We start from the raw sequence: 26,561 nt of genomic DNA, 5'->3' as shown, positions 1-26,561 counted from the left end.
CGACACTTCGCCAACAGCAAAACCACCTAGAAATCTTGTTTACTGCTGCACATTGTTGCAATTGATGGTATGTTGCCTGTGTATTGCTACAACCAGCCACAGTTGTCATTGTTTGCTGCATATTGCCATGATTGCCGTTTGTTGCCTGTGTACTGTGTACATGATGGGCCATCTATTATTATTATTATTATTATTATTATTATTATTAATAAACAGTTTTTATATAGCGCCAACATATTACGCATCGCTGTACATTAAATAGGAATTGCAAATGACAGAAAGATACAAACAGTGACACAGGAGGAGGAGAGGACGCTGCCCCAAAGAACTTACAATCTAGGAGGTGGGGGGAAGCAGCATGCAATAGGAGAGGAGATATATAGTGGTGGGAAGTAGAGAGGGTTTAAGGGACAGAAGAAGATGGATAGGTAATCTAGAAAAGATGGGTTTTGTGTGCTCTTTTAAATGAGCAGAAATTAGGAGCAAGCCGAATGGGACGTGGAAGACCATTCCAGAGAGTCGGGGCAGCTCTAGAAAAGTCTTGGAGCCGTGTGTGTGATAGGGACCATTCGCTATCTTGATTGGCTGTGCCAAAATGACCTAATTCCTGTAAAGGTTATTCATCCCTGGAACATGCAAGGGAAGCCGGGATCACTGGAATTTCCTGGCAATCAAACCTGACGCTGCCCATGCATTACTTTTCCCCGGCATGGTCAGGTAAGAATGGTTGTTGCAGAAGGGGCATTGTCTGTTTATTTCTGCAATAACCACCAATCTGATTCTTTAATAAAGTAAGACTTTATGCTTTTACTTTAAGAGATAAGTGTCCAAAACTGTTTGCATGGATTGCACTTTTACACAAATCAATGCAAATGAAACTCAGAAAGAGCTCGATGGTGTCTCACCCACTAAACCCAGTTACACCAGTGAACACAAACCATACTTTGCACAGAACCAGATTCTCACTATTCTGCACACAGAACATGTGACCCAGTTTGCGGTCCAAGCCTCGTTTTGATTGCATCTCTAGCAGCAAAGGGCGGGATTTGCAGTTTTGGCGTCCCCAGGAGGTGTCATTTGCGCCTTCTAATTCGCTGATCTCGTAGGCGAGAAACCCACGTGAGCGACGGTTCTGATTGCTTATTGGCTGTATACTACCCTCGGGTTGTTAGTTGATAGGTCCTGTTCTTCTTTGTGGCAGGCAGACAGTTCGCTGATTGGGCGGTGGTTTCCCCCGGGAGGTGTGCGGTTGCTTCTGGGATCCGAGGCCCGAGAGAGGGAGGCGAATTCGGCGCTGAGAGCGGACCTGGCACGGGACGAAGGTTTGTAATGCAGGGCGGGGAGGGATGTCGGTACCAGGCTGGGAAGGAGTCGGTATGCGGTGCCAGGGGCTGGCTGTGTAGGAGGGAGCCCCGGCTGTGTTGCGAGGGTTCCGTATAGTGGAATGTTGTCATGTCGGGGGCTGTGTGCTCACCTGCTGGGCTCTGCTGAGCGGCTCCACAGGTTGTAATGCTGCCGGCAGAGGAGGCGGGTGGACCCCGTGGCGGTGTGCGAAGGTGGGGGTGGACCCCGTGGCGGTGTGCGAAGGTGGGGGTGGACCCCGTGGCGGTGTGCGAAGCTGGGGGGGACCCCGTGTCGGTGTGCGAAGGTGGGGGGGGACCCCGTGTCGGTGTGCGAAGGTGGGGGGGACCCCGTGGCGGGGTGCGAAGGTGGGGGGGACCCCATGGTGGTCTGCAAAGGGTGTGGACAGAGGAATCGGCAAGGGATGTATTTGGCTAAAGAATGTGGGATGGTAGGGATCCTGTGGGAGAAATGTTTGGGTTCCTATGGGTGATATAATGATGGCGTGATGCGAAGCTCCTAGTTTTTGCATTGATCTTGGTGTATAAATATTTGCTGGTGATCCTGGCATTGTGGCACACCACGTCTAGCCATGGTGATGGGTATGTCCTTGTGGCCAGCAGTGACTACATACATGTTAGAGTTAGGAAGGGAATGGAGTGAGCATTGTGATCTCAATCACTCTATTTTACCAGATTGTTCTTTGTTGGAAAAGTGTGAATTGGCAGGGGAATATATTCAAATGTCTAAATACTCTCTGGTAGCTTTCTCTTCAGAGGGGCCCTATGGCACAATGGGTTCTGTGATACTTTGCTTTCCTTGCTGCTTTTGCATGTGTGTTGTCATGCTGTGCACACTTTGTGACGTTTCTTGTATTAATTTTGGATTATTAGCATTTGATTATTTTGCCACACACCCCCTGTTAGTAATAGTAATGCCCTACCCTACGCCCCCTTACACTGATCCTCTATGTGACCCCATCCCTGACATCCACTAATATAAATGTAACCCCATGTTTGCACATTCTCATCTCCTGCACTGGTACCTGGTGCCACCAGCCTCAAAATCTTCGATTGAGCTTGTAATGGGTGCAAAGATGCAGTTTGTACAGATCTTGAATTCTAGCATAACCTTATTTTCTATACACGTCATGTATTTTATATTTTGTAATTGTTTTTCACTGTCCTATTTCACAGTAATATAATATGTGATTCTATATGCCGTTAAATTCAGGACACATCTCATAGTAGCTGCTCGTGTTTGTCCTTGATTATTTCCGTGCTTGTTGTAACTTGCAAAGTGTAGATGGAATCAGAGAGTTAACTGGTTATGGCTTTGACTTGTTTTCACAAGCATACCCCAGGCTTCTTCATGGTATGAAAATTGTATTTTCTGACTGTAATAAAGCTCTTCTAATTAGACCTTGACCACTATTCTCCATAAATGTACCCCACAACAACATCACCTGATCACATCAACAAAAACCTACCTGTAAAGCAGATACATGCCTGCCCAGGTGTGCTCCATCCAAGACAGAAAATACTGATTGGTCTTGCAGTGTTTGCACTTCTGTAAACTGAACCCCCCCCCCCCATGTAGCAGGCCTACATGGTCAGCATAGGTTACATTTGGATACATTTTAAACCTTGGATGTCTACAGAGGGAGTGCAGCCTAATTTGAATACATTGAGTTGTCATTCAGACATTGCTGTCATCCCAGTTATATACCGCAATCCTTGCATTCTGTAATCTGGGAACCTTTACTTGTGATGCTCGGGAGCTAATCCCAAACACACCCAGTGCTCATACCTTACAACAGGGGTGTCAAACTCAGGCCCGTGGGCCAAATTTGGCCCGCATTGTAATTATATTTGGCCCACGAGAAAATACCAAATGTCTAATAGAGCTGGGTCGTTGGTAGACAGTGCATGCACCGCTAAAACTACAAATCCCAGAATGCTCTGCTGGTCGGTCAATCTGGACCCACAAGCACCCCCGCCTCTGCTGACATTCATTAGCTACCTTCCTCAATTGTAGATATATTTTCAATACCTATCAAGGTTGGCCTGCGACTTAGTCCAAATTTTTAACTTTTACCCACTGTGTATTTGAGTTTAACACCCCTGCCTTACAATATCACATACACAAAGCCTGATGCATTAAACATAGCACATGTAAATTGTCTTGTCCACCTAAGAATCTGTAAGGTCGTTCTGCCTTTTTTTGATAAATGCACTAGATAGCATAGAATGGAGGGTAGAACTGCTTTCCCTGACCCTGAGCTGTACAATGGAGCTGCAAAACTGAAAAGTAATCAAATTTGCTTACTGGCTCTGTCTGTACATGTTCATGCAGCAATTCCAATTGGCTCCTGGCCATGAGTATTTGTTGTAGCTCAATAGTAAACTTCAGTATCATAAGTGTACTAAACAAGTTGCATTAGTGCAATGCAGGGAACTAGCCAAAACCTGCACTTCTTTACCATGCTAGTTACCGATGGCTGGCTTATCCTTTTCTACCATTCAAATGTTCTTATTATTTGCACAGTATTTATATAGTGACAATCTATTACGCAGCGCTGTACAAAGTTTATAGTCCTGTCATTAGCTGTCCTTCAAAGGGGCTTACAATGTTCCTATCGGCCAGTCTTTTCAGGCAGGAGGCCATCATTTGTCACTACCAATAAGTGTTTAAACCATAAAGTTACAGCATCCTCAGATTGGAAGTACTTAGAGGGGGTTTGTGAATGTGTTTTCAGGCATTGTATTACACTGTACCATCATACTATTGTAGTGTAAAGCTACGTACACACTTCCAATTATTATCGTCGGAAAACGAACGACGAACGTTCCTGCACGATATACCAATCCGATCCGCCGGTCCGGTCGTTCGTTTCCAGCGACTTTCCTCGTTCGTCGGCGTCGTTGGTTACTTTTTTACGAACGATTTTTTGCCCAATCGATCATTCGTCGTTCGATTGGAACGATAAAAATTGGAAGTGTGTACGCACCTTAAGGTTTGCTATAAAGCTCAGGATCAATATGAATGACAAGATAGGAATCTAATGGTAGTCTAAGTAATGGTAATGATGACATTGTGGCGATCCCCCATCATGATGTATTGGATCGGTGGGCATTCCTGACCTCGCAGTTTAGTCAAAAAGGGACTTTTCTCATTTCCAGCCATATATACACTGTTGTGTCTGCCTTTAGGCAGATTTCTAAAGCCCCTTTGTCCCAAGGATACTTCACTGAACAGAGGGCTTTTGTTTGATCAGTTTTGTATGTATTTGAGAAAAGTAAATATGAAGCTGCTGACAGTAGAATTCATTTATTTAAAAAGAAAAAAAGAGGATGTAGTCCATAGAAGCATATTAAGAAGTGAGTTTTATGTTTGACTACACTGTGGAAAAAGGGAAGTTTAGAAAAGGCTTAATCTAAGTTAACATACTCTTTATTACTAAACACATTCACGTGTGATATTTTATTATCTGCCTGAAGTTTATGTTCAGGGTAATAAGCTGCAATTTGATTTAGCCAAATATTTGGCCATACAACCTTCCAATATTATGCTATACAGGGTTCTCCCCAGGCCCTTTTAGCTGGGTGCACCCACCTGGCTGTTTTTGGGTGGTTACTAAAGATTTTGGTCACAATACAGGGGCTGCCACCCACCTACAATTTCTTCCCACCCGGCTTTAAAAAACACTGCTATAGCCGAAGAGTTTATTGTTAAGATGTAGTAGAGGTTTTTCTTTTTAGGTATTTTCCCCAATCACCTGATCATGATGTGACTAACTCAGATACCGGTGACCTGTAGCGTTGTTGGAATTCTTCCACCTCTCATGCTGTTTCTGACATTGGCAGTCCCATACAAAGCGGAGCTCGCAGAGAAGTAGAGAGCAGTAATAATATATTTAGTTTGCTTCTTCTTTCACTGTACAATCACATGATTGTGCTTCCCTGAAGCCCCTCTTGGTAATACCAAAATCCATTTTCATACCCTTTTTTCATGACTCTGCTATAAGCCTTGACGTAATTGACACACTTCCCTTCTCTAAGGCTACGTACACACATTTAATAATTGTCGTTCCACAAGATCTTGAAAGATCCTTTCCAACGACAATACTGAACATGCGCTGTACATACAGCTCCATTCTGCTCTATGGAGAGGGAAAGGGGGAGAACGAAGGAGCGGCACCCCCACCTTCACTTTTATTATGTTTGTTTGTCGTTCGTAGATCTGTCAGGACAGATTCATGAACAACCTCAGACAAGCGCTGTACACTTGACAGATTCTCGTTCGATACCAGCCCTGAGACGATAATGGGACGAGAATCATCTGACGTGTGTACGAGCCTAACTCTGGTGAAGGTTGAACATCTTTTGCTCCAGAGTGCTGCTCATTCATTCACGCAATAAAGGGGGAGGTGGGGGACCTTGATACATAAATCATTTTAGCTGGAGCTCCACTTTAATAAACATCCTCCCCTTTCTAGCTTGGTGCGTTGGTGACAGGCTTTTTACTGTGTACCTTTCACCCCAATTTTGGCTGATGGAACATCATAAAATGAGCCATGTATCATGTCCCGTTGATGAGATAATTATTCATTCTTCCATTTGCAGTGAAATGATCAGCATGCTTTTCAGCCATCTATTATGGAAATGAGCAGTCTGAGTAATTGAAGGAGGTCACTATACTGACACGCGCATCATGTGATTGACAGGTCCTCCGTTCCACAAGTAGCAGGAGACTTTGACCTTGCCGTAATGTTCTTGTCTGATCACTAACAGCCAATAAGAGCCATTCAACACTTCATTTCTTCTTTTATATGTGTTTTTTAATGATTTTAGCAAACTACTTGAAGGCCTTTTTAAATTGTTTCATGTTTTATTTCCTTCTACAACCACTAATCTGCTTCTTTCTTTAACCTTTTTACTGATTTACCCCCCCCCCCCATGTTAAAATGAATTTAAAGCAAGAATTGCTATTTAGCTTTCATCAAGACATGTGGGAAACATCCTGGCCAGCAAAGAAAGGTTTTATGGAAAATTGTATTGACTATGGATTTTTTTTGCAAATTTTTAAACTTTCTGTTTGCATACATGAAGCTTATTAATGACAAATCTTTCATCAGATACAGCAGCAGATCTTGATACTTAAATATGCATGTTTTAAAAAATGTTCTCCCCTGCCCCTTTTACCTGGGCGCACCACCTGGTACTTTTAACCACGTAGTAACCACACGGCTGTTTTTGGGAGGTGGCTGAAGAGCTGCCATCCACCTACAGCATCTTACCACCCAGCTTAAAAACATTTCTGGGTTGAGCATATTGGTGTGTATATATTTTTAAAAAAGCATGCTAGATTATTTCCACAACTAAAGTCTGCGCACAGCTGTATTCATCCCTTGCACATGGTCTCCAATGATACTTTGGACAGAATGTCACCACCCAGTGTAGTAATAGGTGGCTACAGCCGCTTTTCTTAACCCTTTTAACCCCCAAGGACCCCTTATTTCTTCATTTTCAGGTTTTGGGGGTAACCTCTGGTATATTCTATTATTTGGGAAAATGGTATTTGCATTGGTTGCCTTCATATATTGATGGTCAGAATGTTGTCCTTATAGACAGATATAAATGGCATTTGTTTTATGCAGCTGTCTTGGCCAAGTGGTGTTAGTCTCAAAACTATAAAGGCATAATCGTTTTGGGAAGTCAGTAAGTCACAGCTGGAGGAACCTTTGGCAACATCTAGAGCACCTTTTCTCAACCATTTTAACATGGGGGAGCCTTTGAAATAATTTTAGGATCTGGGGGAACCCCTCACAGTAATTACAATGCCTATAACTTACAATACACTAGCGTGGTGGTCAGTGGGAAGAATGCCTTACATTGCTGACAAGTGAAAAGAATACCACCCTACAAATAGTCAAAACTTCATTGGTTTCACTTAAATAAAAAAGAAGAAAAATACCCCTTGCTCAAGGAATCCCCAGCAACCTCTTGGAGGGACTATGGTTGAGAATGACTGGTCTATAGCCATTAGTGGAGCTCAGGTGTTATATTTTGCTTCACTAAACTGTTTTATTAAACCCAAATAAAATTCTTAAGTTTACCTTGTATGTTCACGCAAGTATCTGGAATTTACTTTTCCAAGGCTCATATTTTCCGGTAATGCTGCCAATTTCATTAGTCAAGAGGCCATAAAATGTTTTACTTGTCTGGCATGTCGCACATTGGCAATTTCAGATTGGTGTGATCAACTTAAGCAGTCTACATTTATGCGTTGGCTGCCAAAACCTGTACAATCTGGAACCAAATTATGTTTTTAACGAAAGGTCAGAGTACAAATGTGGCCATTTATGAATGTGCAGTGTAGTGTGAGAGGTGAAGTGGTGTCCCAAGTAATCTCGACTGTTGGCTTCTTTTAGGCAAAAAACTATAGCTTTTAGCAAGGATAAACACATCCTAACACCCGGAATTTTAAGCTGGGTGGGAAGAAATTGTAGGTGGGTGGAAGGCTCTGAATTTTGACCCAATCAGTAACCACCTAAAAACAGCAGGGTGGTTACTGAAAAGTGCTGGCTGGCGCGCCCAGCTAAAAGGGGCTGGGGAGAACACTGCTAACCTTTCCTTTCTACCTTCAATGTCAGCTGTAGTTACATAAGGTCCACATATAAACATCCCCGTAAGTTGAATGGTGGTCCAATGTTGATGTAAGTGCTCATAATCCGTGTTTAAAGCAGAACTTAACCCAGTGGATACTCGCCTGTCCCTGTAGCATTGTAGGCACTGCCATCTTCTTTTGTCCTTCTTTTGCACATTCCTTGCATCATCTTAATTGGCCAGGCTGAGATTGCTTAGGTTCTGTATAGGCGGACAGGAGTTCATTCCCTCCAAACACATGCAGTGGGATTGCTGGGCATTCTTGCAACTGAATTTTGACAGCTGGGACGGCAATCAGGCAGGTGAGACATGGACATAGTCTGTCCTGATTTGCAGTAAAGCCGGCCTGGTCACATACTTTTGTTTCACTTTAACAAGCATGTGTACCTTCCACACCTCTCTCTTATGGTAATGGTATCCAGCATTTTATATATCATCCTATATATCCTTGACTATTCTCAGTTAGACGGCAGACACAGCTGGAAGCCTTAGGGCATGTTCAGACCTTTTGTAAGAGTTTTTACAGCCTGCAAAGGCTTACAAAAGCCTTGTAAAAATAGTTTAAATGAAAGTAAACAGGTGTTTTTTGTGCAGTCTTTAGGCTTTTACAAGCATTGGTTCAGAAGCTGCTAATAGCTTCTAGGATTGTTTGGCCATCCAAATATCTCCATAGACTTGCAAATGCCTATAAAAGCCTGTACAGGATTTTGTAATTGCAAGTTTTTTTTTTTTGCCTGAAAACGATTCTGGAAGTCTAGCTGTGCAGAGCAACCGTGTTCAGAAGCGGGACTCCACATACCCTTAGGAACTACTCCACTATTGATAAGTAGAGTTTTGTTGAATCAGTCAAGGCACCTCCCTGATTCATTCAATAATTTTATTAACTTACTACATCCTGTGCACATTGTAAGAATGATTTATTGAAGATCTGACACTCGAGTCAGCCTGCTTTATTTCAAGCAATCAGATTAAGGGCCCATTCAAACCTCTTCTTCATTTTTTTTTTAAATCGATGAAAGCTCATGTCAATATGTGTCAGAAACAAAGCAATCCCCCCAATAACATATGTCTGTGTGCACCATCATAGTATTTATTGATTCATTGAATAACAAATGTGCATATAGCCTTAGAGACAGTAAATCTGGAATAGTCCTATTCTGACTGAAGCAAGCACAATTTTCTTGAGTCTGTAAATTTTTTGTAAATGTAAAAGGCTGAAAGGTTGTTAAAGGGAATCTTTTTGCCGTATACTTTTTCTGTTCACTAAACACAGTAGAAAGGGTAGATCGCTGACAACATGCAGGAGGGTGAGGAGCAGATTGCAACCTGAAGCAATGAGGTCACCACAAATCCTAATCAATCCAGCAAATAAAACTAATTATCTTTGGTGACATATTGACATCCTTGCTGGAGGTTTATTTGTAGTAGGAGGGGGTCTGCATCACACATTTTAGCTTATAGTAAGATTATAAGTCTTTTTACTTTCCATGTTAGCACTGTGTTGAATATTGCAGCCCAAAATATATGGTCATAGTTCAGTGTTCAACCAGAAATTTTTTAAGCTGGGTGCGATGAAATCGTAGGCAGGTGGCAGCCCATGTATTTTGATCAATTGTATTCGACTTGCTCCTACTTTCTGCTCATTTAAAAGAGCACTGAAAACCCATTTTTTCAAACTTGCTTACCCGTTTCCTTCTGTCTAATAATACCCTCAGTACTTCCCACCACTACATATCTCTCCCCTATTGTGTGCTACACCTCCTAGATCACTGGTCGCCAACTTTTTTTGGTCCCGCGGACCACTAAAATTACCGGCTTCTGACCGTGCATGTGCTGGGAGCTGGTTGTCAGTCAAAGGGGAGGAACCCCGTAGTGATGTCATAATGCCATAACCCCGCCCCCCACTCTGCCATCGCAGATCTGAGCCTGCGAAGAAAGAGTGGGCGGGTTGTGTGCAGGGATACAGCCCACCTCCCTGAGCCTGGGAACTGCTCGGGGGATGTGGTCCGCGGCTCTGGCTGGTGCGTCCCCCCGGCGGGGTCCTTCTCTTGACCCTGCTCAGGAGTGCACCGACCAGAGCTGTGGACCACCGATTGGCAACCGCTGTCCTAGATTGTAAGCTCTTCGGAGCAGGGTCCTCTCCTGTCTGTCATTTGCATCCCTTTTTAATGTGCAGCACTACCTAGTATGTTGGTGCTATAAAAATCCTGTTTAATATTAACAACTCATCATTACCACCCAAAAACAGCTGGGTGGTTACTAAAATATGCTGGGTGGTGCGCCCGGTTTAAAAGGTCTGGGGAGAACACTGTATTTGTCATGAGAGACCACATCTAATTCTTTACTCCTGACTAATAAATGTGAGGATGTGGCAACCATTGAGAATGGATTCAGTATTTTTACATTAGACCCACTCTGCACACTGCCACACAGATGTAACCCTCATATATTGCGGAGGCAGCAGTTTTGTGGGCTGAGCCAACATGCATGAGGTTATCTGTCAGTCTGCTAGGAACATCTGTGCATCTATGACTTCACTAATTCTTGTTGAGTTCCTAGGCTATGTTTCCATGAAGACCATATGCAGAATGACTCTGTACCTTGGCAATGTTGCTGTTTTCAGTGAAACGGATTCACAGAAACATTCTCATCCTTCAAAATTGCTGCCTCCACCAGGCTCAAGCATTAAGCTCTTTGCAAAGTACGATATGATTATTAAAGCTTTCTAAAGTAAGCGGAAGGGGGAAAAAAAAGTGACTTTTTAACATAAAACAGATCTAAACCAGAAATGTCATTGCTGGTAGAGAGAGAAATATCGAGCTCTAATGGAAGGTAATCACAGTACTTTGTGAAGCTGCTGTTTGTCCTGAATGATATGTTCCTTCTAATTGCTGATTTCAGACAGCCCTCCTCTCCGTTTGTTCTTTGGCAGAGTGTAGGGATCTGTAATTCATATTGATTTCCTTCTGATTGATGGCACATTTCTGGGACATGTTGATTCCAAGTGATGTTTTATGCTTTGGTTTTTTTTCTTTTGCTTCACTGCTAATGTATCTGGGCAGCATGTGAGTGTTCATATCCTCATTTGTATTTAAGGTTATCAACGTATTACTAATACTGAGTGTTGTCATCTGTAACATCTTTATTAAAACTTGAAATACACTCTGCACTATTTTAATAGGAAACTGTTCGCCACGTGTTTTACAAGTGCAGGCCTTTTGTATGTGTACTTTATATTGAAGGAAATACAGTGCTGCCTATAGCGGCTACTTCCGCGGGGTGACGTATACACCAGAGATCAGTGCTGGTGTCCAGCTATTGCCAAGACCACCTGGCTGTATTTGTGCCCCAATGATTTAAGTCTTCTACAGATGCTTACTAAAAGCAATTTTGATCATAGTTATTATTTACTTGTTTTTATATAGCGCCAACATATTACGCAGCGCTGTACAAAGCCATAGTCATATCACTAGCTGTCCCTCAAAGGGCCTCACAATTTAATGTCATATGTATTTAATAGTCTAAGGTCAATTTGGGGAGAAGCCAATTAACCTAACTTCATGTTTTTGGGATGTGGGAGAAACCGAAGTACCCAGGGGAAACCCACGCAGACATGGTGAGAATATACTCCATGCATATAGCACACTGGCCAAGTTTCGAACCTGAAACCTAGAGGCGCAAAGCCCAGAGTGCTAACCACTGAGCAAAATCTTACAAATGAATAGTAAAGCAGACAAATGTTTTATACTTTGTCTACCTGACAGGCAACAAGTCAGGTTTATCCTTGATCTGAATTCTGGATCCATTGTATGATTTGTGCCATTTACTGATATTTTAATGGCAGAGTGAACCATCTGCTGCAACGTCCATGTGAACTTGGCCTAGCAATTAGATTTTTTTCCAATTTCAGCTTTCGGCTGCATCTGACTTAACTTTTTCCTCCATTCTTACATTCCTAAATCCTTCCATTCTTTATAACCAAGGCACCATCTTGGCCTTCATTTACATTGCATTTGTTATGGTGCTGTTGGCACCAGCAATTTGAGGGCTTGAAAGTTGAGCATAATGGGTACGGGCATTCAGTGTAACTTTCTCAGGAAACCAATAAATCAGTGGTGTGCTGCACACATCACCAGCTAGTACCCCAGCCGTTAAAGTGCTTGAAAGATTGCCAGAAAACCAATACTGGCAAATGTGCCTTGGATGTAGCATTGGCTGGTGGGCAGAAAGGAAAATGCTGCATGAAATGTTAATGTAGCATTTCTAACTTGAGATTCTGTAAAACAATGAAATCCAGTAAGTTTCAATTTAATGACCTATTAGGGGATCAACCGGAAATTTGTACTTCACCCAATACTGAGAATTGTCTGGAGGTTGAACTTGGTTCTACATATGCTTTGCATCTCTGTGGGATTTATAATAATATTACTACTACAGTACTTATACAGCGCCAACATAATACGCAGCACTGTACAAAGTTCATTTGTCAAGTCACTAACTGTCCATAGTCATATGTCCATATTACAGTGTTTGATCAAGTTTTTTGGGGGAAGCCAATAAACCTAACAGCATGTTTTTGGAATGGGGGAGGAAACCTGAGTACCCGGAGGAAACCAACACAAATACAGGGAGAACCTGCTAACTCCATGCAGATGGTGTCCTGGCCGAGATTCGAACCTGGGATCTAGCGCTGCAAAGGCAGGAGTCCTAACCAATTAGTCACCATGCTGCCCATTAAATTTATTAACTTTTGTGAAATGGCTTCACGCGAAAAACGGATCCTTTTGGGCCCATCTGCCTGTTTGGAAGACATTATTGTAGGCTATTGTAGGTTTTTTTTTCAAATTCTAAAATAAGCAAGCAGGCATATTTATTTTTTCTTTAATAAAAGACTTCCCTTATTTGCTTTAGTTGCAGGAAACTTCACAAACAGTTTTTCAAGGCCAGCTCGGCGCTTGCAAAAATATGCAAATCCGTGTGGAAAAAATCTGTGACTTTGATTTACATTTTTAGATGTGTTGCTTGCAGGGTTTGCTGTTGTTTATTGCATGTGACCAACCCTATTACCATAACATAAAAGCTAGGCGTAACATAAAAGAAGTCTCCCATATACCGCCAGGCTAATTTAGAAACTTGTACGTAATTATATTTCATGTATATTCATTGCATACATTTTGTAAATATATTTGAATCTGAACTGCCTGTTTTAGGTTTAAATTTTTATTTTTGGCGTTAATCAGATAGGACGTAGCAAGACCTTGTGTTTTAGTGCAAGGTCTGGTTTACAGATTCTTGGTGCAAAATGAATACCGTTGCCATGGTTGCAAGGAAGAGTGAGGTTAAATACAAATATGAATGCGCATACAGGAGATGTTTTACTTTAGGAGGATTTCTGTGTGTCTATGCAGTCCTGTGATTTGTGCAACTCTGCCACACAGCATGGTCCTTTCTAGCAGGTAAAGAGGCCGAATGTTTTGCTGCTGCAGCTTCTTTACGGATCTCTTGACACCATATCTCTTGCCTGGAAAATTAAAGAAAAACCAGCCCCAGAGGAGCTTGTACGTTAATATCATTACACAGTATGTATACAGCGCCGACATATTACACAGCGCAGTACAAAGTCCATAGTCATGTCACTAGCTGTCCCTCACAATCTAATGTGCCTACCATAGTCATACGTCATTACCACAGTCTAAGGTCAATTTTAGGGGAAGCCAATTAACCTAACTGCATGCTTATGGAATGTGGGAGGAAACCCATGCAAACAGGGGGAGAACCTGCAAACTCCATGCAGATAGTGTCCTGGCCGAGATTCAAACCTGGGATCTAGCGCTGCAAAGGCCAGAGTGCTAATCACTGAGTCACTGTGCTGCCCATGTTGCTCTACTTTTTCCTTCCACCAACCTATCACTTGAAGCACATATAATTTTTTTGAGTTGATTCACTCCCCTTCCCCAGTCTAATTTTTGCTGTACAAAAGACAGAAATGCGCCTATGTCTAGACTATGAACTATTTACGTCAATTTAGTTTTAGCCATCACAAACCTCTCAAGGTGCTTGAATTGTGAATTTATTCTTTCTCAAAAATCTATGAACTTCAATACAAAGACTTCAGGGAAACACTGGAGTTCCTCCAGAACAAGAAAGCAGTGCCTGCCACAGAATAGGGACCGGGAGCTTATTTAAAAAAAGCGATCAGGCATGTAAGGGTATTTTATTTTAGCAGGGACATCACCTGTCTCTTCTGCAGTAAAGGACCTGCCTGGTCATAATTTTTGGAAATGGGTTTTAGTTCCAATTAAAACTGATAAAATAACATATTATGCAGCACTTGAACTTTAAATAGGGGTTGTAAATAACAGACAGATATAGACAGTGATACGGGAGGAGAGAGGACTCTGAGCTTACAACCTAGGATTAGCATTCTTTAGCATGTGTTCGGCAATGGCAGCTTGCATCATTTTCAGTGACCGGTCCACTTTAAGGAGGTAAGCTGCAATTATTTGTGTTTTATATCTGCCTGGAGATGAACTTTATTATTACATTGCTAAAAGGCATATATAATTCGGAGCTATTTTTACAACCCAACTCTGCACATACAAGAAATTATTTTTATCAAAATTTTGATAACTGTTTATGGCACGGAGTTTTTTAGCTATGGAAATGTCATCCACTTTGGATTTAGATCCACTTTACCTCGCAATATAAATGGGTTTATGTGGTGGTTGAGGAAACCTAGTTTGTAAGCCCAACTCCGCCTCTCACCAGACACAAAAAGCCAGATATGTGAAGCGGCTAAACGGAAAAGCAGAATACATTAGCAAGGCAAGCTTGAAAAATAGCTTTAATATTTAAACCTTTGGAGCGGAGCATCAGGAGACTTCGTTTTAATCCTTAAATATTTAATGTTCCAGAGCAGTCGTCTGGCAGACAGTAGTGTTTGTGCCCTTATTTTGAATTTTGGTTACATAATGTCGTAATTCTCCCGAGTCCGAGATCTTGTTCATTGACCATTCTACCGCAATTCTAAAAAGCAGTTTAAACATTTGCAAGGGACGGGAGGAGGATTTCTCTAACCCCTGTGGTACTAATAGCCATCTACATGAGAGCTGACAAGATGGACCATTTCATCCCTCTGACCTGTTGTTGTCTCAGGGTGCATTTCACAAAATTGCATGTCACGTCAGGGAACAAAATATAATGTTTTTAGTCCGGAAAGCCTCTAAAATTCTCTAAACTGTATATGTGCTCGGTTAGGTATAGCTATCTGCCTTGCTAATGTTTTTGTGAGAGAGATGAGCGGAAGAAAATGGAAAAGCAAAATGATATTAATGTACAAGCTTTAAATATTCTCAATTTAACTTTGGATACATTGTCAGTGCCAATTAATGAAAAATCATTAATAAATTGGCTGTTATTTTTTCTAAACTTTTTATGTTTAAGATAAGCTAGAGTTGGGTAAAAAAATTCTGTCGGGTTTACCTTTTGCTGTTTCTATACCATTGGCGAACTTCATCATTGCTTACTAACGTAGATAGGCTACGTACACGTCAGATGATTCTCGTCCCATTAGCGCTTCAGGTCTAGTATCGGACGAGAATCTAACATGTGTACAGTGGCCATTCATTCATAGAGCCGTCCTGGTGGATTCATGAACTACAAATTACTGTAATGCAAGTGAAGGGGTGGCGTCGCAGCAGGGTGATGCTCACTCGTTCTCCCCACTCCCCTCTCCTTACAGCAGGATCTTTGTCTTATGTCATTGGAAAGAATCGTGAAAGATCCAACGACAAAAATCTAATGTGTGTACACAGCCTAAGACTTTAGGGACAGGACCAGAAGCCAATCAGGTGGGATGTATGAACATACTGGGAGAATAGAAGTATAGTAACCATCTCTTCCCCTTCACTACCAATGATGGTAAGGTTAAGGCGGTAACCCAGCTCAGATCATGAAAGATCCTTTAAAACGAATAAAGTCTAACGTGTGTACGCAGCCTATTATATCGGGAACTTGTGGAATTCCATTCCACAGTTCCATTCCAGTTTTCCCTAGCTGGAGTAGCAGGACATTCTCCGTAGCATGTATGAACATTGTGATATCTGCTGAAGATTGGTTTGTGCTGAGGGAGGGAAGATCAGAGACTGTAGCCAAGTGGATTCTTATGCACTGTTGACCTTTTTTAATGATCCAAAGGTCGTGCGATTCTGGTGAGTTGATTGATATAATTAGAGGAGGATGTCAAATTGGAGAGGTTTTTCTATACTTGATTGAAAGTTCCTTTTATATACCTGTTGTATGTTTCTGTGTAGATGGCTTTAGTACATGCAGACCTGTTATCATCTATACATTTGGGGGAGTCAGAAATGGAAAAGGATCTGGGGGTTCTGGTAGATCATAGACTTAAGGCAGCTTGGCATTGCATGCTATTATTATCTAAAGCTAGTAAAGTACTTTCTTGTATTAAAAGAGCAATAGACTACAGAGATGGAGACAAAATCCTGCCCAAAGTCCTGTACAAAGCATTGGTCAGACCACGTCTGGAATATGCATTCCAGTTTTTGGCACCAGTTCACAAAAAGGTCATTGTGCAGTGCAGAGAAGGGCAACTAAACTAATAAAAGAAATAGAGGAGCTCAGCTATGAAGAAAGATTAGCCGAACTGAATCTATTCTCTCTTGAGAAGGGTCCATTTGGAAAACTCTCTTCTCAACTATTCAGTTTAATCATTACAAAGGACAATTGTCTCTGCAGGAAAAGAGGTTTAAGCTCCGGATAAGGAAGGGATTCTTCACTGTAAGGTCTGTTAAAATGTGGAATAGACTCCCTCAGGAAGTAGTTTCAGCAACTACTATAGATTGCTTTAAGAAAAAGCTGGATGTATTTCTAGAAGCACAGAATATACCTGGGGATTAAAGCTTTAAAGATAACAGAGACTATTGATCCAGGGAACATCCGATTGCCTTATGGAATCAGGAAGGAATTTTTTTTCCCCTGTTGGAGCAATTTGTACCAGGGTTTTTTTTCCCTTCCTCTGCATCAACTATCTCCAAAGAGTTTTATATCTGATATATGTTTATTTCCCTGATGGTTGAACTTAATGGATTTATGTCTTCTTTTTCAAACTAACTGATTATGTAATTATCTCTGATCCAATAAAATCATAAGATCTGAAGATAATCAGCAACTGACCAATCAAACCAAGCATTTTTTGCATTTCCCATCAAACATGTTGATAAGTATTGATTGAATGTATTACATCATGTGGCGTACAAACCATCATAGCTAAAATACGTTTACTTCCATGAAAAAAGCAGAACATTGTACACATTTGTACAGGTTTGTTTTGGGGCTTGTGCCCAATAAATTGCTAGATTAAAAAATCAATCCGAGCAGCCCAGTGGCAGTGGATCTTCTTGTGTCCACTTGATTTTAGAAATGTGTAGGAGCCAAGTATCTATAACGCATAAACCTGGTGCTGAATGTATTGGAGACAAATATGTTTCTGCCAGTGGTGGCGAATGTGTGCAAGCTGATAAACTGGTCAGTCTGATCCCAGAAGGTTATATTTGTATTTTCTTATTTTGTATGGATAAAATGGCACCACCATGTTATGTATTGGTTTTGCACCCTTTAGTACGGTGGAATGGTGTACAGTGGAATGGTCAGTAGCCATTAGTTTGCTTCTCCCTTGGTTTCCCTCTTGCAGTGAATTCCTGAGGATGTAGTTTATTAGGTCTGTGCATGTATGTTTCTAAACAGAAAATCTTCAGAATGCATTGCATACATATGGATACATTATAATCCTAATCCTCTGCTTGCCTGCGTTTTGATGTGTTTGCATAGGAGGAATCTGTAATTGTGTGCATAATCCATGCGGCTGCAAAACGGATGCGTCTCCAAAGCTGCTTTTCATTTTATGTCTTTCTGGAGTGTGTCCCATTATTCTGCAACACACAAAAATGTTTACCTTTAGCTGTTGCTTGTCCAACCAGATGGTTGTGACTTGCTCGGAGACCAGAAGTTTTTATACAGGATTTTGAGGGACTCTCACCAAAAAGTCTCTGTAAGCTGCTGTACCTTTTGCTTCATTTTATTCATTTTTTTTTTACTCCATGTTAATGATCTTTATATCTAAACTAATCCTGCAACCCCCCCCCCCCCCCCTTATTCCATCGCCGGCGTCACCATCTTTTTTTTTTTTTTTTCCCCAAATAGTCTTTCGCCTTCTTGATGGGCTGAGATAACGAACCTCCTGTGCATGCACACAGGATTTCATTCAGTCCTGACATGCCCAGGGCAAGTCGGGATTGCTGGGTATGCTGGCAACCAAAGCTGAGGAGTGAAGAGTTAGCTTGAATAAAGATGTCCATCAAGACCATCAAGTTCAACCACTAGGGAAATAAATATATCCCAGATAAAAACCCTATGCCCCTAGGCATTGTTGATCCAGAGGAAGTAAAAAAAAAAAACCCTTATTCAACTTGCTCCAACAGGAAAAAAATTCCTTTTCTCGAACAATAGGACAGGTAGTAACTTTTTGATTTTTATTATTGATAAACTGTATTTGTATAGCTCCAACATATTAAGCAGTGTTGCACAGTAAGTAGGGCATGCAAATGACCGATACAAACAATGACAAAGGCAGTAGAGAGGACCCTGCTTATAAAAAATCAGGAGAGAAATATTTGGACTGCTTTTCCAGCTTATCCTAAAAAATGCTAATTGCGTGCCTGGAAGTGACTTCTATATTTCTGAGTCATAGATACAGGACAACGATGCAACAAATGAATGTTGGGGAAGTCAGAATTTCTCACTTCTGGGTCAGTGATTCAAAGCAGCATGCTCATTCATGAGATCAGTACTTTTTATACTAGATAAGGTATATGTACTATATAAGGTAAAAATGTTGATCAGTCCACTTTAAAGGTGAACTCCAAACATGAGCTTTTAGAAGGAGAAGCAGGGAGAACTGAAAGCGTTTCACAGTGGTTGGTGATGACTCCTTTTAAGCCCCCCCCCCCCCCTCCCCAAGCGGTTATCCTGTTAAATAATAGGGGTGGATTTTACCTGCAAATAGCGCTAAACCACACTCAGGTTCGCTTTAACCTAAAAAAAAAAAAAAAAACACTTTTTCCTTGTTCTGTCGCTGTCCCTTGGTGTCCTGCCGGTCCCCGCAGGTCCTGGGGACATGTTCTTCTTCTTCAATCTTCAGCCACCCAATGTAGAGACGATCTCCGGGGTTTCGCAGTGATGTCTGTGCGGCCGGGTGGAGTGGCGGAAAATTCAAATCATTTTGTATTGGATTCAATACAAAATAGCTGTACTGAGTTCAATATATATATATATATATATATATATATATATATATATATATATATGTTTTTTTTTTTTAATTTAAAGTTTATTACATATTAATAAGTTTGAACATATTTCGATGAGTTATGCATAAGAATTATAGCCTACAATGTAAATTTTCATGCAAAAAAAATAATGTAACGCTTTTTGAATGGAAATTTGGTCGGAATTAGAATGCTAGGGAGGGTTAAAGAATAAATATAATAAATTGTAAGGAATGTGTAAACATTTAAATGGCTATAGCCTGGCCATGAGCTCCCTTTAGGAGTCTTTTAGTCTACAGCTATATTTTCTTCATCATTATACTTAGGTCCAAGAGGAAAGAAGCATGATAAAAATAGGTTTTGTTTCCTGTTAGAAAATTACTAATTTTAGAGCGGTGTTTCAAGCCTATTTTCCTTTCTATATGTATGGTAAAGAAAGTGGCACCATGCAGAGAACACCAGATGTGAGGAGCCTGCAGCTGCTGTTCTTCTTGCTGTGAAAAGACGTATGTCCTATGAACATCTATAGAGAGTACAGGAAGGATAATACTTCACCACAAGTCACTGAGCAGATGAAACATCTATCTTCCCACATAGTCACTTATCCCATGCTGATGGCAGGCATAGCCCCCAGGCATTCTTTCCTCCTTAGATTTTCTCGCAACTTGCATGTTACAAAGATGGATGTCTTTATCCAAATAGTCTTTTATCTCGAGGTTGGTTTGTTAAAGGGTACCTCAGGCAAGTTTCTTAATAATGGTTAAAGTACATATATGTGAACTGGCTTACCCTGCCACAGGTGTTTGTAATCCATAATATATGGAGTCCTTTGCTTGTTGCGTATTGGTCAATGGGTTAATGATACTCATTCATTGTCCAATAATCAAGCTGAAAATAGAGGTGACACTGGGAAGAATCTATACATGGGTAGCACTTTTTTTGCTCTAGCCTGTTCATGTGAACTCTGTTATGTCTTGCATTGGTGCTTATTGACATTAACACTAAGGGCCTTATTTATATCAAGGAGTAGTTGCATCACTTCTCCAGACACCACAGTGTTATATCATACTGTGTCTACAATTCACACTGCTTTCATAAAATACAGGGCGAGCTGTTAAGACTTAGATGTCCCATGGAATTCTTGCTCAGTGTTGAATAGGGAACTGATTGTAGGAAGGAGACTTTACCAGGTCACACGAACCATGGGGTTATAGGTCTTGTATATATGGCCCAAATTAGGGGATCAGTGGTAGTGGAGGTGGATTTTCTTTGGGGTTCAGAGGTATTTCGCGCTGGAGGAAGGATTAATAGTAGTGTACACATATGATAAAAAAACAATAATACAGGGGAAGTTGAGGAACTAAGATGAGAAAACAGGGCTGGGCATCATGATTGTTCTGAGATTTAAATGTGACTGTAAATGTTATAGCCCAATAATATTTATTGGACTTATGTGGGTACAAAGACAGGGGCACCTAAACTTTGTCTGTTCGAAATCTAGTTAGCTATAGCCATTTAAACCCCTCCAACTGCCAGCGCAGTGCCAATACACTCAACCTATTTAATGTGCCAAAACACTGTTTTTCTGGCACCTTTTTAGATAAGCATTTACATTGAAATGACACTCAATATATTTAAATGATGGTTTTATCAACAGTGTAATCTTCTCACTTTACTGCTTTGCATATTTAAAAAAAAGTCTTTATGCAAATGGTAACAAATATCTTATCAATATTTTGTATGTGTGTCCTTGGCTTACAAAATTTCAGACTCTGCTGTAGACCAATCAGATTTGTAGTCATATAATACTTTGGATTGGTTTTTTGATAATGCACGTGGCATATTGCCCTTGGTCTTCTCAGATAATCAGTGATTTTTGCATTCTAAAATACTGTTTACTAACTGTTGTCAGACCTGACAGCACCGTTTTTTTGGACTGCCAGGGGCTGTCTGTCATGAAACAGGATTCATTTTCTTCCTCTAATAAATGTTTCAAACCTGATGTGGTTGGCAATATCAAAATGTGATTTTAAAGCAGCTTGTGTATTTAACACAGCAGGTTCAAAAGCTGACACCTGACAAGCTGTGTGAAGATAAATGTCAATCTAAAGGAGAAGATTCACTTTTAAGAAGCCGTGTGTTTAAAACCTCATAAACGAATATCTACGGCTGAATTCCTAAATGTATCTGGCTTTAAATTGTGCGTGTAAGAGTTGAAGTCTTTGAAACATAGTTTATATGTCTTGGAGCACCCCAGACACCCCAAGAAACCTGAATATTTGTTATATAATATATATATGTTTTTCTGCATGCAGGTTTTTTGTTTTGTAGATGGGACAGGCTAGGTCTCTTCTGCAAGAAAACAAATTGACCGGAGTGTTCCCAGTCTTTTCTATAATCTACATGAAACCGAGCATATGCGGCTTGGTGCAAAAAGTCCATAGTTATGTCACTAGTTGACCTTCGAAAGGGCTCCCAATCTAATGTCCCCACCATAGTCATATGTTATTTTTCCAGTCTAAGGACAATTTGAGGGGAAGCCAAGTAACCTAACTGCATGTTTTTGGAATGCACAGGGAGAACCTACAAACTCCATACAGATAAGCTCTGCAAAGGCCAGAGTGCCAACTACTGAGCCACTGTGCTACCCACTATAAAGGATACTTAAAAATGGACTCTCATGTGACCACAAAGTACTTTCAATGCAAGGAAAAACTGTATCCGAAATGTTCTTTCTGTTCCTGTTCCTATACATTTTCATTCATGTAAAGCCACGTGGAAGAAAACACGCATTCCAACTCCTACATCTGTCTGTCCACTTCAAGCTTCTCTGATGTTTAGGGCTAATTAAAAGTTAAATCAATATGGGTACATAATTATAAGGAAGGAATGCTTAGCAGAACAGATCTGAAAGCAGCTACACATTTTGCCTTCAGGGAATTGCCTGAAGCTTCTGTGTGGTCTTGTTATAACACATTTTGTCAGCACTAAAATCCGGGTTGTACCAATATAAAGTATTTTTGTCTCTCTGACTAAAAGAATTAAATTATTTTGTATGTAAGATAGATTTAATATATATGCATGCACAAATATCGGTTATTAAACCACTGACCTTGATTATCTCAATACAATGGCACTTGGCAGGGGTTTGAATATACAGTAATAGGCATCAAGTGAACAGTCAGTTCTTAAAGGAAAAAATGAGCAAGAAAAAGGATCATTGTTGAGGACTAATTGGTGATGGTTAGCCAACTAAGCTAATGCATGGTCAAAGTATGAAAACCCAACAGGGGCGGAGGGCCAAAGTAGGGAATTCCTACTGTTCCTACTGTTAGTTTCTGATGGATGTCTTGTCTTTAGTGACCACATCAGGGTTTTTATTCTGTTTGTGTATAAAGTGTGAACATATTTGTATTGTGATTTATTACAATTGTTACTGTTGGGATTTCATACTCTGTTACTTATGGGATATGCAACTTATAAATGTAATAATAGAATTATAGCTGTTTTTTTTTTCAGTAAATGGGGGGGGGGGGGGGGTTAAGGTGGTTTCTATTAATTGGAATTTCGGCCATGAGTGAAAAATACCAGAACACGTAGTGTAGCTGCAGACCAGCCCATGCTGACCTTTATCCACAGCAGAATTGCCTACAATGGGTATGTGTGTGTCTGGACCATGAAGCAAAGAAATAAGTTGAACCGATCTGATAAACCACTCTTAGATAATCTAAATGTGCATTGTTTACCTGAGGAAGAGATGGCTGTAAGATCCTCTGTGGGAGGAAGGCATGCCAGCAGAGCGATGGGTCTCCATTTGGCACCTTCAGAGTTATAGTAAGTCAATATCTTGATAGGTCAAGGCTGTTTTGGCAGCATACTAGGGATCTGCACTGATTTAAGCAGATAGTTGAATTGTTTGACAAACCTTTGCGTGTGTGTGTGTGTGTACACACACTCATTATTATTTGCATGCTACATTTTTTTTTTAAACTGATTTTTTTTATTATGAACTTTCAGAATTAATAACAGAAAAAACAGAGAAAGGACAAGATATAAACATAGTATACAGTATATCGGATAATTAACAGTACATCAAATAGGATCATACAAATAACATATTTAAAACTGCATGCTACATTTTTAAAGCCTAGTTAGAAAAACAAAATACTAAACCCCTTTTACCTTTTACTCCTTGCACACTTGACTACAACAGAATGGAGCCATTGCTGCCTATGCACTGATTCCTAAGTTGTCAGTTTGAATTGTGACAGTGGTTACTGGTATTTCCAGCACTAGAGAGAATACGGAAAGATGTATTTAAATTGGTTTATATTGAGAAACTGGAATTTTGCTTTTAAGTGAACTTGTAATGAGAAACATATGTTACCCTTCTTTTCATAAGTTCTAATTGTGTGACCGCTTGAGCCAAAGACCTGCAAAAAGCAGACTAATTGGGTGTTAGAACGCCTTATCTATATTTTGTTCCAGATCCAGACTTAGAAAGCTAAAACATCCGCATTTCAGCAGTGGGGAGGTCAGCATTTGCAGCCCCCATACTTGCACGTACAAAGTCACTTTAGACAACTTATAGCTAACAAAAGTTACATTTAGGAACATCCATAGCTCAGCATTGGTCTTAGGAGACACTTAAGCTGCGTACACACGGCAAATTTTTCTCGCCCGATAATCGGTATCGGCCAATTATCGGGCGAAAATCTGCCGTGTGTACGTCCATCGTCCGTGGATCCGGCAGGTCGGTCGTCCGGACGATGGACGACACCGACTGTACACACGGAAGATTTTTGCCCGATAATTGGCCGATGCCGATTATCGGGCAATAAAAATCTGCCGTGTGTACGTAGCTTTAAGGCAGGATTTTTGCTTCGATCAAAATGTTCATCAGTGGTTGTCTGTCTGATAGATTGGAGATTCTGCGACTGGTTGTGTTTGCATGGAGACTGCTCTAGGTAAAGCCACCAGTGACTCCATGATTGAATAAAATAAATAAATACAGTAATGAAAATGGCAGCTAGGAATAATCAGGGTAAGTTAAGGGTGAAGATACCCAAACATTTAGGAAATACAAATAAGAAACACCCAGAAATATTACAGAAAGTTTTAGGAAATCTCTCCAGTTAAAGAGAATTCTCATATTCGGGTTTCCCCCTTCTCTCGTTGTTGGGGCAAATCTAAAATTTTACCGTTCTTTCATGGTGACAAAGGTTGCCATTTCAAATGAATCGATTATTCTTCCTCAGACAGGAAGTAACAATTGAGAGAACGTCTAACCCTGCTAAAAAGTAAAGCAAAAATGTACACTATTAGCATTCTATTTAAAATGTAATAGTTATGTAGTAAGCCCCCCATCCTTATCCGCCTCCATCCCATGTATGATGGTGGGGTCTGCTTTAGGTATCTTTTTTTAGAAAAGAAATAAAATGTGAGCTGGTCAGACATTTTGGTTTGTGTTTATCATTTTCACCTTTTTATTTCTTCACAAAACTGGATGCCTGGTTGTCGATTTCCAAGTTTCTGTCTCGCTGATTTGTTCCACCTAAAGATGAGACTAATTGGACAGGGTGTAGAGATCCAGCTTACCAGCCAGCCGGGTCCTTCTTAAACACATGCAAAGCCTTTGAGAAGCGCAGAGAATTTACTGCCCGCTCCACAGAGTGTTTCTGACAGGCGCGTCGGCTGCTGTGGGTGATAGCCTGAATTATTAAAGCTGCCTTTGTTTATTAAATTCATCCTGGGGTATTGAGAGCATGTGTGATTACACAGAGAGGAAAACACAGTCTTCATTAGATCTCCACTCCAGTGTGAAGCCTGTCGGCTATCGAAGACACTGACAGCGGAACCGAGGTACCGTTCGTTCACACGCCAAGCAAATTATGTCACTTTTCTTGATGTTCGCTTATGGCCTGAGTGTTCCAGAGGTTTATAAGAAGATAGTGCACGCTTGTTGTCTTTCCTACATTTCCCATGGCTCATTGTGTGTTGTACCAAAGGGATTTTATTGAATATATAGCTGACTATATTACCCCCATAGAACGTTGATATTTATGGGAGATAGTGATGCTTTTACTGAATCATTATGAAAGTATAATATACAGTCTTCATCATGATTTGTTCTGATTTTAATGTAGCTCTTGTCAATGACTCCATGAAAAGCTGAGGGTTCTAAATCGGCTCCTCTAATATAATCGGGCCCCAGTTGGGCTCCTATTCGCAGCTGGTGGAACAGTCATTTTATCATTAATCGTGCAACCCTATTTGGGTTTTTCTACCACCTCCACTCCTAGTGATCAACTGCAGTGCTATAAATGTTGCCTTTCCATTAAATGTTTAGCTGTCAAGTCAAAGAATAATTATAGAATATCAATTTTCATTATGTCAGCTTAGTGTCATTGGGTTAACTATCCTTTGCATTGTTTCAGGCTGTTGCATGTTCAGCTATGTTTGGATAAGTTTTTTTCTTCTGGAGATCCAGTGTTCAGCCTTTTTCTGGAGGGTAATAGTAATCTTTGCTTTTCTTTTATCTGTGGACCATGTATGTTTTTCAAGTGTGGACTGAGTATACAGATTTTCATTTACAATCGAATTTCTGATCCAGTATAACAATTGGATTTTAAATTATTTTGAAGGTTATTTAGCAGCTGACTGACTATAAGAGACCAACTTTTGTTGTGGGTAGATAACACTTGTTGTTAAATTGTGTTAAAGTGTATACAAAGTATTATTATTATTAATAAACAGGATTTATATAGCACCAACATATTACACAGTGTTGTACATTAAATAGGGGTTGCAAATGACAGACAGATACAGACAGTGACACAGGAAGAGTAGAGGACCCTGCCCTGAAGAGATTACAATCTAAGAGGTGGGGGAAGTAACACACAATAGGATGGTAGATATGTAGTGGTGGGAAGTAGTGAGGATTTAAGAGACAGAAGATGATAATTAGGCAAGTTGGAAAGGATGGGTTTTAATGCCTTTTTAAAATGAGCAGAAAGTAAGCAAGCCAAATAGGATGAGGAAGACCATTCTAGAGAGTCGGGGCAGCTCTAGAGAAGTCTTGGAACCATGCGTGTGTTTGAAGGTGTGTGAAATTCCCCCACCTACTAGATTGTAAGCTCTTTGGGGCAGGGTCCTCTCCTCCTGTATCACTGTCTGTATTAGTCTGTCATTTGCAATCCCTATTTAATGT

The 26,561-nt window shown here is 40.6% G+C and overlaps 1 protein-coding gene across 2 annotated transcripts in view; it reads left to right on the top strand.

Annotated features, from left to right (window-relative positions):
* Nucleotides 1–1,173: 1,173 nt before the first annotated feature.
* Nucleotides 1,174–26,561, top strand: part of GLCE (glucuronic acid epimerase) — a 50,565-nt gene continuing 25,177 nt past the window's right edge. For both annotated transcript variants that reach the window (XM_072402564.1, XM_072402565.1), the window contains exon 1: nt 1,174–1,322. The gene's annotated coding sequence lies outside the window, so the exon portion shown is untranslated. The remainder of the gene's footprint in view (nt 1,323–26,561) is intronic.

This window comes from Pyxicephalus adspersus, chromosome 2, assembly GCF_032062135.1.
Source record: "Pyxicephalus adspersus chromosome 2, UCB_Pads_2.0, whole genome shotgun sequence".
In the NCBI taxonomy this organism is placed as follows: Eukaryota; Metazoa; Chordata; class Amphibia; order Anura; family Pyxicephalidae; genus Pyxicephalus; species Pyxicephalus adspersus.
The sequence above is the reverse complement of the archived record's forward strand: the minus strand, read 5'-3'. Positions and strand labels throughout refer to the sequence as shown.